Raw genomic sequence first — 7,874 nt, 5'->3', positions numbered from 1 at the left:
ATGATATCTGTAATCTGTCAAGTAGGGGACCATGTACAATTCTGATTTGATGGAGACGGACGTGAGAGTACGGAGGAACATCTGGAAAACTTCTGAAATGCCCACTTCACTGCCGCTGCTACTGTGTGGTAACCGGAATCTCTGGAGCAGAAGGCTCCGAAATCCTCAGCTTTGCTTGTTTCAGCAGCCGGGGCGAGGTTGAAGGTGCTCGGCAGAGGATTGCGCTCGGGAGGCTGTATTGGAGGGGCTGGTTGGAGGCTAGAAGTTTTTGGACGGACGGACTCAGTGTCGGCTGCTTCCAAGGCATCGGCAAGTTGACGGTGCCTGGATGTTTATGGCAGGGAGTTTCTCCCTTTTGCCGCCTGCTATCGGGGACTCGGGTGTCGATCGACTCGGGGACTTTGAGACTTTTTTTTACCATGCCCATGGTCTGTTCTTCATCAAATTATGGTATTGCTTTGCACTGCTGTAACTACATGTTATAATTATGTGGTTCTGTCAGTATTAGTCTTTGGTTTGTCCTGTTTTTCAGTGATATCACTCTGGAGAAACATTGTATCATTTTTTAATGCACGTATGCATTTCTAAATGACAATAAAAGAGGACTGAGTGTTCTCATAATCTAATGATTTTATATTACTTTTTATATACAGGGCCACACCAGCCCCTCTGCCTACTAACCTATCTTTCCAATACACCATATATCCTTGAACATTCAGCTCCCAATGGCAGCCATCCTTTAGCCAAGTTTCAGAAATGGCTACAACGTCACACTTGCCAATCTGTAGCTGAAGTTCAAGATGGTCCATTTTATTTCTTATGCTGCATGCATTCAAATAACACTTTCAGTCCAGTATTTGTTTCTTTCTCTTTTAACTGCATCACACCTCTATTGCCCTGTAACTCATCCCACTGGCTGTGATTATGCCTCATCACCTGCCTGTCCTTTCTATCATCTCACGTTGAACACTTGATTTACTTCTGTTTTTCCCTTCCTCAGCCCTATCACTCCGGTTCCCATCCCCTGCCAAATTAGTTTAAGCCCTCCCGAACAGCTCTATTAAACCTGCCTGTTAGGATATTGGACCCCTTTGGGTTCAGGTGTAACCTGTCCTTTTTGTACAGGTCGTACCTCCTCTAGAAGAGGCCCCAATAACCCAGGAACCCTACACTGGTCTCTCAGCCATGCATTAACATGCCTGATCATGTTATTCTTCCACTTGTTAGCACAAAGCATAAGCAGAAATCTTGAGATTACTACCCCAGAGGTCCTGCTTTTCAGCTTCCTACCCAACTCTCTGAATTCTCTCTTTAGGACCTCCTCCCTTTCTCTACGTGTACCAAGACTTCCGGCTGTTCACCCTCTCCCTTCAAAATACTCTGTACATTACAAATTTTAGGTTTATTAAGTTTGCCATTAGAAAACCTAATTCAAATGGTAAACACAAATTGTATTAACCAGCAATAAACTAAATCAATTTTAAGAAACAACCATAGTTGATTTTATTATTTAAGAGAATTATACAGTAAGCTGTTTGACTCTCAGCCTTACCAAAAAACATTGGGATGTCGAGTTTGTCTTCTCGATCAACTTTTCTTTTAATCATGACAATATACACGGCATATAGCACTGCTCCTGTTAATGACCACAATGAGCCTACGGTGCCTTCCCCCCCGCCCCCCATATATCTTTGAATACACCAGCCAGTTGGTTGGCACAGGTCTTCAGTGCTCAGCAAGATACTCCATCCGGACCGGATGCTTTCTTTGGATTCCTTCTCTTGAAGGCAGCCTCACGTCATCTTCAGATACTGAGACCAAAGGATCATCTGGAGACGTGTGGGTGCGCAATAGTTCCTCCCTGTTCTGGTGGTCAAAGCGAGCATAGAAGGCATTGAGCTCATCTGGAAGCGAAGCTCTACTGTCCCCTATGTCGCAAGATTTAGCTTTGTCAGTGATCATGGCATTCAAACCCTGCCACAACTGTCGAACATCCCTCGTTGATTCCAGTCTAGTCCGGAATCTCCACTTCGCCCGAGAGATGGCTTTCCAGAGATCATACCTGCACCTCCTGTAGCATTCTTCATCTCCAGACTTGAACACCTTTGATCTGGATGTCAGCAAATTTCAGATTTTATTGTTCATTCAGGGCTTCTGACTGGGGAAAACCCTGAACAATTTTGTGAGGATGCACTCATCCACATCTGTTTTAATAAAGTCTGCAATGACCCTAGTGTAGTCATACAGGTCCTCAGATGAGTTCTTGAACACGGCCCAGTCTACTGACTCGAGGCAATTTTGTAATCGTTCCTCAGCCTCCCCCAATGCTCTCTTGGTTGACTTGATCTCTGGAGAATTGCTCTTTAGGCTCTGTCTGTATGCAGGTAGCAGGAGTACAGCCAAATAATCTAACTTGCCAAATTCTGTCTTGGGAAGGAACAATAGGCATTCCTCATCGAAGTGTATCAGTGGTCTAGGGTGTTGGGACCTCTGGTGCAACAGGTTATGTGCTGGTGATAATTGGCAGGGTTTTCTTCCAATAGGCCTGGTTAAAGTCACCAACTATAATTTGAAATGCATCGGGATGGGTCATTTCTTGTTTATAGATAACATTGTGCAGTTTCACGAGTGCTTGTTTATATCGGCCGTTGGTGATAAACTGCAGTCAGGATCACGGATGAGAACTCCTGAGGCAAGTAGAATGGTCTACATTTAATGATTAGTCAGGGGAACAAGAAGTCGACATAACACCAACATCCATTCACCAACGAGAATTGACTAAAAAGCATACGCTGCTACCTGTTTCCTTACCAGACTTCGAGGTTTGATCCATTCTGAAAAACATAAAACCTTCTGGTTGGATAGCTGCATATGGCGCGTTTGCTGTTAACCAAGTCTCAATGCAACAAACAGTGGAGATCTGTCTCTGATACATCAGCCTTGTCCTGGGATCATCAATCCTATTTTCAACTGACTATATGTTCACTAACAAGATGGCGGGCAGAGGAGGCCTCATCCCTCTGTATTTCAGCCTGGTTTGAGTTCTGCCTTTCCTGACGCATTGACCCTTAAAGGTGCAGTGCTTAACTGCTCCACATTTAACAGTCGAATATGAGATCTGAAGATTGCTGATGTAATTTTGCAGTCCATTGTTAGAAGGGAATTCATATACTGCCGATAGCAGCAAAAATATTTCAAAAGGAGTGCATTTTAGAGGAAAACTGGTACAAATTCTTGCAGCCCGCAGAGAGTTGCTGATGTACACTGTCGCCATCATTTACCGCCATTATATGCAGTTCCTGTTGCTTAGCTCTAGGATGGACGTAATTAAGTTGGAAATGGTGCAGAAAAGATGCTCCATGGTATTACCAGAGAAGAGTGTTTGAGTTAGGAGAGACACAATAGGCTGAGGTTTTGTTAACATGCAGAAAAGGAGGCTGAGTGGTGACCTGATAATGAATTTTTCCAAAATTCTGAAACCAGAGGGGAACTTACTGTGCTTCTGTAGGAAATAAATTTATCATTTATTGTTGATTTGTTCATTCAAGTTCCTGGGTCTTAACATCTCAGATGACCTGTCCTGGACCCAGCACTTTGAAGCAGTCATGAACAAGGGAACCAGTGCCTTGACTTTCTTAGAAACTTAAGGAGATATGACATATTGCCAAGTACTCAAAAACACTTCCACAGGTGGACTGATGAAAATATCCTTACTGGTTGAATCAGGCCTGGTACGGCAATTTTAACGCACAGGGATGTAAGATTTATGGACACAGCCTGTTCATCACAGGCACACCCCTCCCCACTACTGACAGCAACTAAAGGACTGCTTTAAGAATCCATTAAGGATCGCCACCTTCCGGGTCATGCCCTATTCTTGCTGCTACCATCAGGCAGGAGGTACAGAAGCTTGTGGTCCCATGCTAGCAGATTCAGAAATAGCCACTTTCCTACCATCATTAGGTTCTTGAATCTACCTGCACAAATCAAACCTGATCTCAGAAATGGAACACTTTTACATGAACTTGTCTGCTTGTCTTTGATTGTGTCTTTGTTTTTATCTATTAAGGTCTTCCTTTTGTGTTGTAATTTTTCACTGAATGCTATAATCTCTATGTAACATACATATTCTGTATGAATGTTACCCATGAGCCTGTGATGTGGCTGCAAGTAAGTTTTGCATCGTACCTGTACCTCAACATACTTGTACACACAGCAATAAGTTCAATAAATTTGACTTTTATTTATTTACTTATTGAGATACAGGCCCTTCCGGCCCTTCAAGCTGCTCTTCCCAGCAATCCCCAGATTTAAGCTTAGCATAATCACAGGACAATTTACAATGACCACTTACTATGTCTTTGGACTGTGGGAGGAAACCGGATCACCCAGAGGAAACCCATGAGTTACAGGGAGAACGAAGAAACTCCTTATGGGCAGAGATGCGAATTGAACCCTTCTCGCTGATACTGTAAAGAGTTGTGCTAACCACTGCACTACAGTGCCATCTTGAGTTGTAAAGTTTCATCCAGCACTTTTCGCCTGAACGGACGCAAAGTAGGTGAAGTAAGTCGAATATGGATTGATTGATTCCAGTGCAGGATTCTTGGTAAGACAACAAAAGTATTGAACCAACTGATAATTGGTCAAGGGGTATGATTTAAACGTATGAAGTACAAACTAAACATTAAACAAGTGCTTTGCCTGCTGTTGTTTTTGTAACACCATTCCCTGATGAAGCTAATTCAATGGATGCGATGAAGGTTTATTTCATGTATTTGTGATTGAAAAATAGCAAAACAGATTTATTCTTCAGAGAAGTCAAATGAAAGACAACTGTCAGTTCAATCCTGATTGAGTGAAAGACAGTTGAGTTTAATTCACTTGAGGCATTATTCAGAAAAAGTCATCGAGTATGAGCAATATGCAACAGCAACTGTCTGCTAAGCAAACTGTAGTCATTATGTAGCATGTTGTGATATAATTAATAATGCCTGCTACCACTTCACACAAGCTTGCCTGGAAATTCTCAATTGCTCTTTTAATTATCCAGTTAAAAATGGACTTCATGAATTGCAAATGGGCAGCACAATAGCACAGCAACTCTCACAGTGCCCGAGACTCAGGTTCAATCCTGACCTTGGCTGATGTCTGTGTGGTGTTTGCATGTTCTCCCTGTGTTTGGATGACTTCCTTCCAGGTAGGTGATCTGGTGCCTCCCAAATCCCAAAGATGTGTGAGTTGGTGCGTTAATTACCCATGATAAGTTATCTCTTGACTGTTGGCGACTGACAGAATATGGGGGGAATGTGAGAAGAATTAAAACAAGGAATAATGTAGGATTAGTGTAAGTGGGTGGTTGATAGCATAGACTCAGTGGGCCAAAAGCCTGTTTCCATTCACGGTAGTGTAGTGGTTAGCATGATGCTATTACATCACCATCTTAAGATTGGGGTTCAATTTTCACCACTATCTGTAAAGGGTTTGTATATTCTCCCTCTGACCATGAGGGTTTCCTCAGGGTGTTCCAATGTCCTCCCACTTTCCAAAGATGTACAAGCTGGAGTTAGTAAGTTGTGGGCATGTGATATTGGCACCGGAAACGTAGCAACACTTACACAATCCTCGCTGACTTCAGTTGATGCAAATGATGCATTTCACTGTATGTTTTGATGCACATGTGACAAATAAACCTCATCTTTATCTTTATATCTCTCTATAACAAAGAGAAGAGTTGAAATCACTTTTGAAGTTATTAGGGTAGTTTCAGAACTGAATAACTCTGACACTGAACCCCTACTTTATGCTGAGCTGCTGATAACTGAAAAGCTATCAGTAATTGTTATTGAATTTCTTAGTACCTGCATTGTGGATTCCTAAGTCACTGAAATATACTACCCCTTCTTATATACTCATTGATGTTATAGGAGCGTCCAATATATAAAAAAAACAGCCGAATCTCCTTCACTGTAATAATCCACCACCATGGGTGAAGAAGACCGAACACCATCAAATTTAATGGCATTGGGATGAACAATCAAAGTTGTTACCTTGAGGATGCTCAATGCCCAAAAATGAAACCGAAGACAGAGAAAGCTGAATCCCATGGTAACACTATTTCCATTTTGTAGCTTTTTAGTTTTCTGTATAGCACAATTGCACAAGACTAAATAAGTCAGTTCACTATATCAAATATCTAATATGTGAGGTATCTGGATATAGCTAGTTCAGATACTTAGCACGTATGGCTGGCTAATTAATGTTGTGTTTTCCCTTGGTGGTGTTCTGTTTCCTGGCCTGTTATGTTATCTCAGAACTATTTCAGAGACTCCAACTACATGAGTGAAGGATTGTTAACAGTGGAGGAGACAGCAGATGGCTGTGAAAAGTGATCATTTGCAGCTCCAGTTTGGCTTCAGGTCATTGGGTCTCACTGTGATGTCAACAGTCTGTGTTAGCAGGTGAATTGTGTTGACCCTGTTACCTTTGATGTCTTGAATGAACAGACTGTAAATTAAGGTTTAGTACAACTTAATGTTTATTAATACTGAAGTTTTGTAAGAACCTATGTGCACCACTGATTTCTAATAACTTCACATTAGATTTACTGTTCCAATTTATCACTTCTTGGACCAAATGATATGACTCACAGCTAGAATTTAGATACTGCCTTTGTGAAATAAACTGGCCGGGCTTACCCCAACAAGGTTTCATAGTCTTCTCTGAATTCCAGACTCAGGCTCCTCCTTCTGTGATGGTTGTTCCCAGGACAGCAGCTTCCAAAATCTCAGACAGCCCTTATTTTATAGAATTTCCTTCTGATCTTTTTCAAGGCTTTCTTTGTTCTTACCCCTGTCCAGGATGTTTATGGCCCCGAAGGAGGGTTGAAAGGTCTTAGCCCTAAATGTTGACTGTACTCTTTTCCATAGATACTGCCTGGCCTGCTGAGTTCCACCAGCAGTTTCTGTGTGTTGCATCTGCATCTCTTTTACTACCTTTAACTAAGACCTGGACCCACTTGCTGGGCTCACTTGCATGTGCAGATGCTGATCAGAACCATCCGTCTCTATATAAAAAGTGGCAGAAACTGAGCTGGCTGGTGCAAGTGTCAGTTGTCACTATCAGTACCTTCCTTTTTCTTGAGTGCAAAGACTCGATCTGAGACCTCTTCAGGTTGAGATTCTGAAGGATAGATATGGACATGATTGTGGGAAGCCCAGGGAAAGGTCGTGTTTAAATCACCTGAATCGTAAAGTAAAAGAAAGAAAAAAACAGAGGCACAAGAGATTCTGCAGATGCCAGAAATCCAAAGCAACACGCAAAATGGTGGAGATACTCAGCAGGCCAGGCAGCCTCATGGAAAGGAATACACAATCGATATTTTGGGGCAAGACCTTTAATCAAGAAATAGAGATTAAAGATAAGTATAATATCTATTCAGTGATATCTAATGATCCACTCTCTATGTGCCTGCTATCTGATGATGGATTCCTTCAGTCTGCATTGACCAATGCTCAAAACAGGCTCTTGTGTTCTGTCTGCAGTGGACAATTGTGAACAGTTTTCTCCTGCAAGAGAGAGGGCAAGTGTGAGTGAGTATGCAACAATTTGTCTGGCATTGCTGAATAACTGGAAGTATGTTAAAGCTGAGATGTGAATATGAAAGTGGTATTGGAATTGTGCTCAGTGTTGGGGAGTGAAGAGAGATAGCATAAATGTTGGGTTGGAGTACTGGAACTGCTGTTAGGTGAGTGAAGGCAGTTGGGTGCAGTAACCAGTAGATGGGATCTGCTGCAGCTCTTACTTAACTATCAGAAACATAATCAGAATCAAGTTTATTATCACTGGCATATGCTGTGAAATTTGTTGTTTTG

This window comes from Mobula hypostoma, chromosome X2 (genome assembly GCF_963921235.1).
Source record: "Mobula hypostoma chromosome X2, sMobHyp1.1, whole genome shotgun sequence".
In the NCBI taxonomy this organism is placed as follows: Eukaryota; Metazoa; Chordata; class Chondrichthyes; order Myliobatiformes; family Myliobatidae; genus Mobula; species Mobula hypostoma.
The sequence above is the reverse complement of the archived record's forward strand: the minus strand, read 5'-3'. Positions refer to the sequence as shown.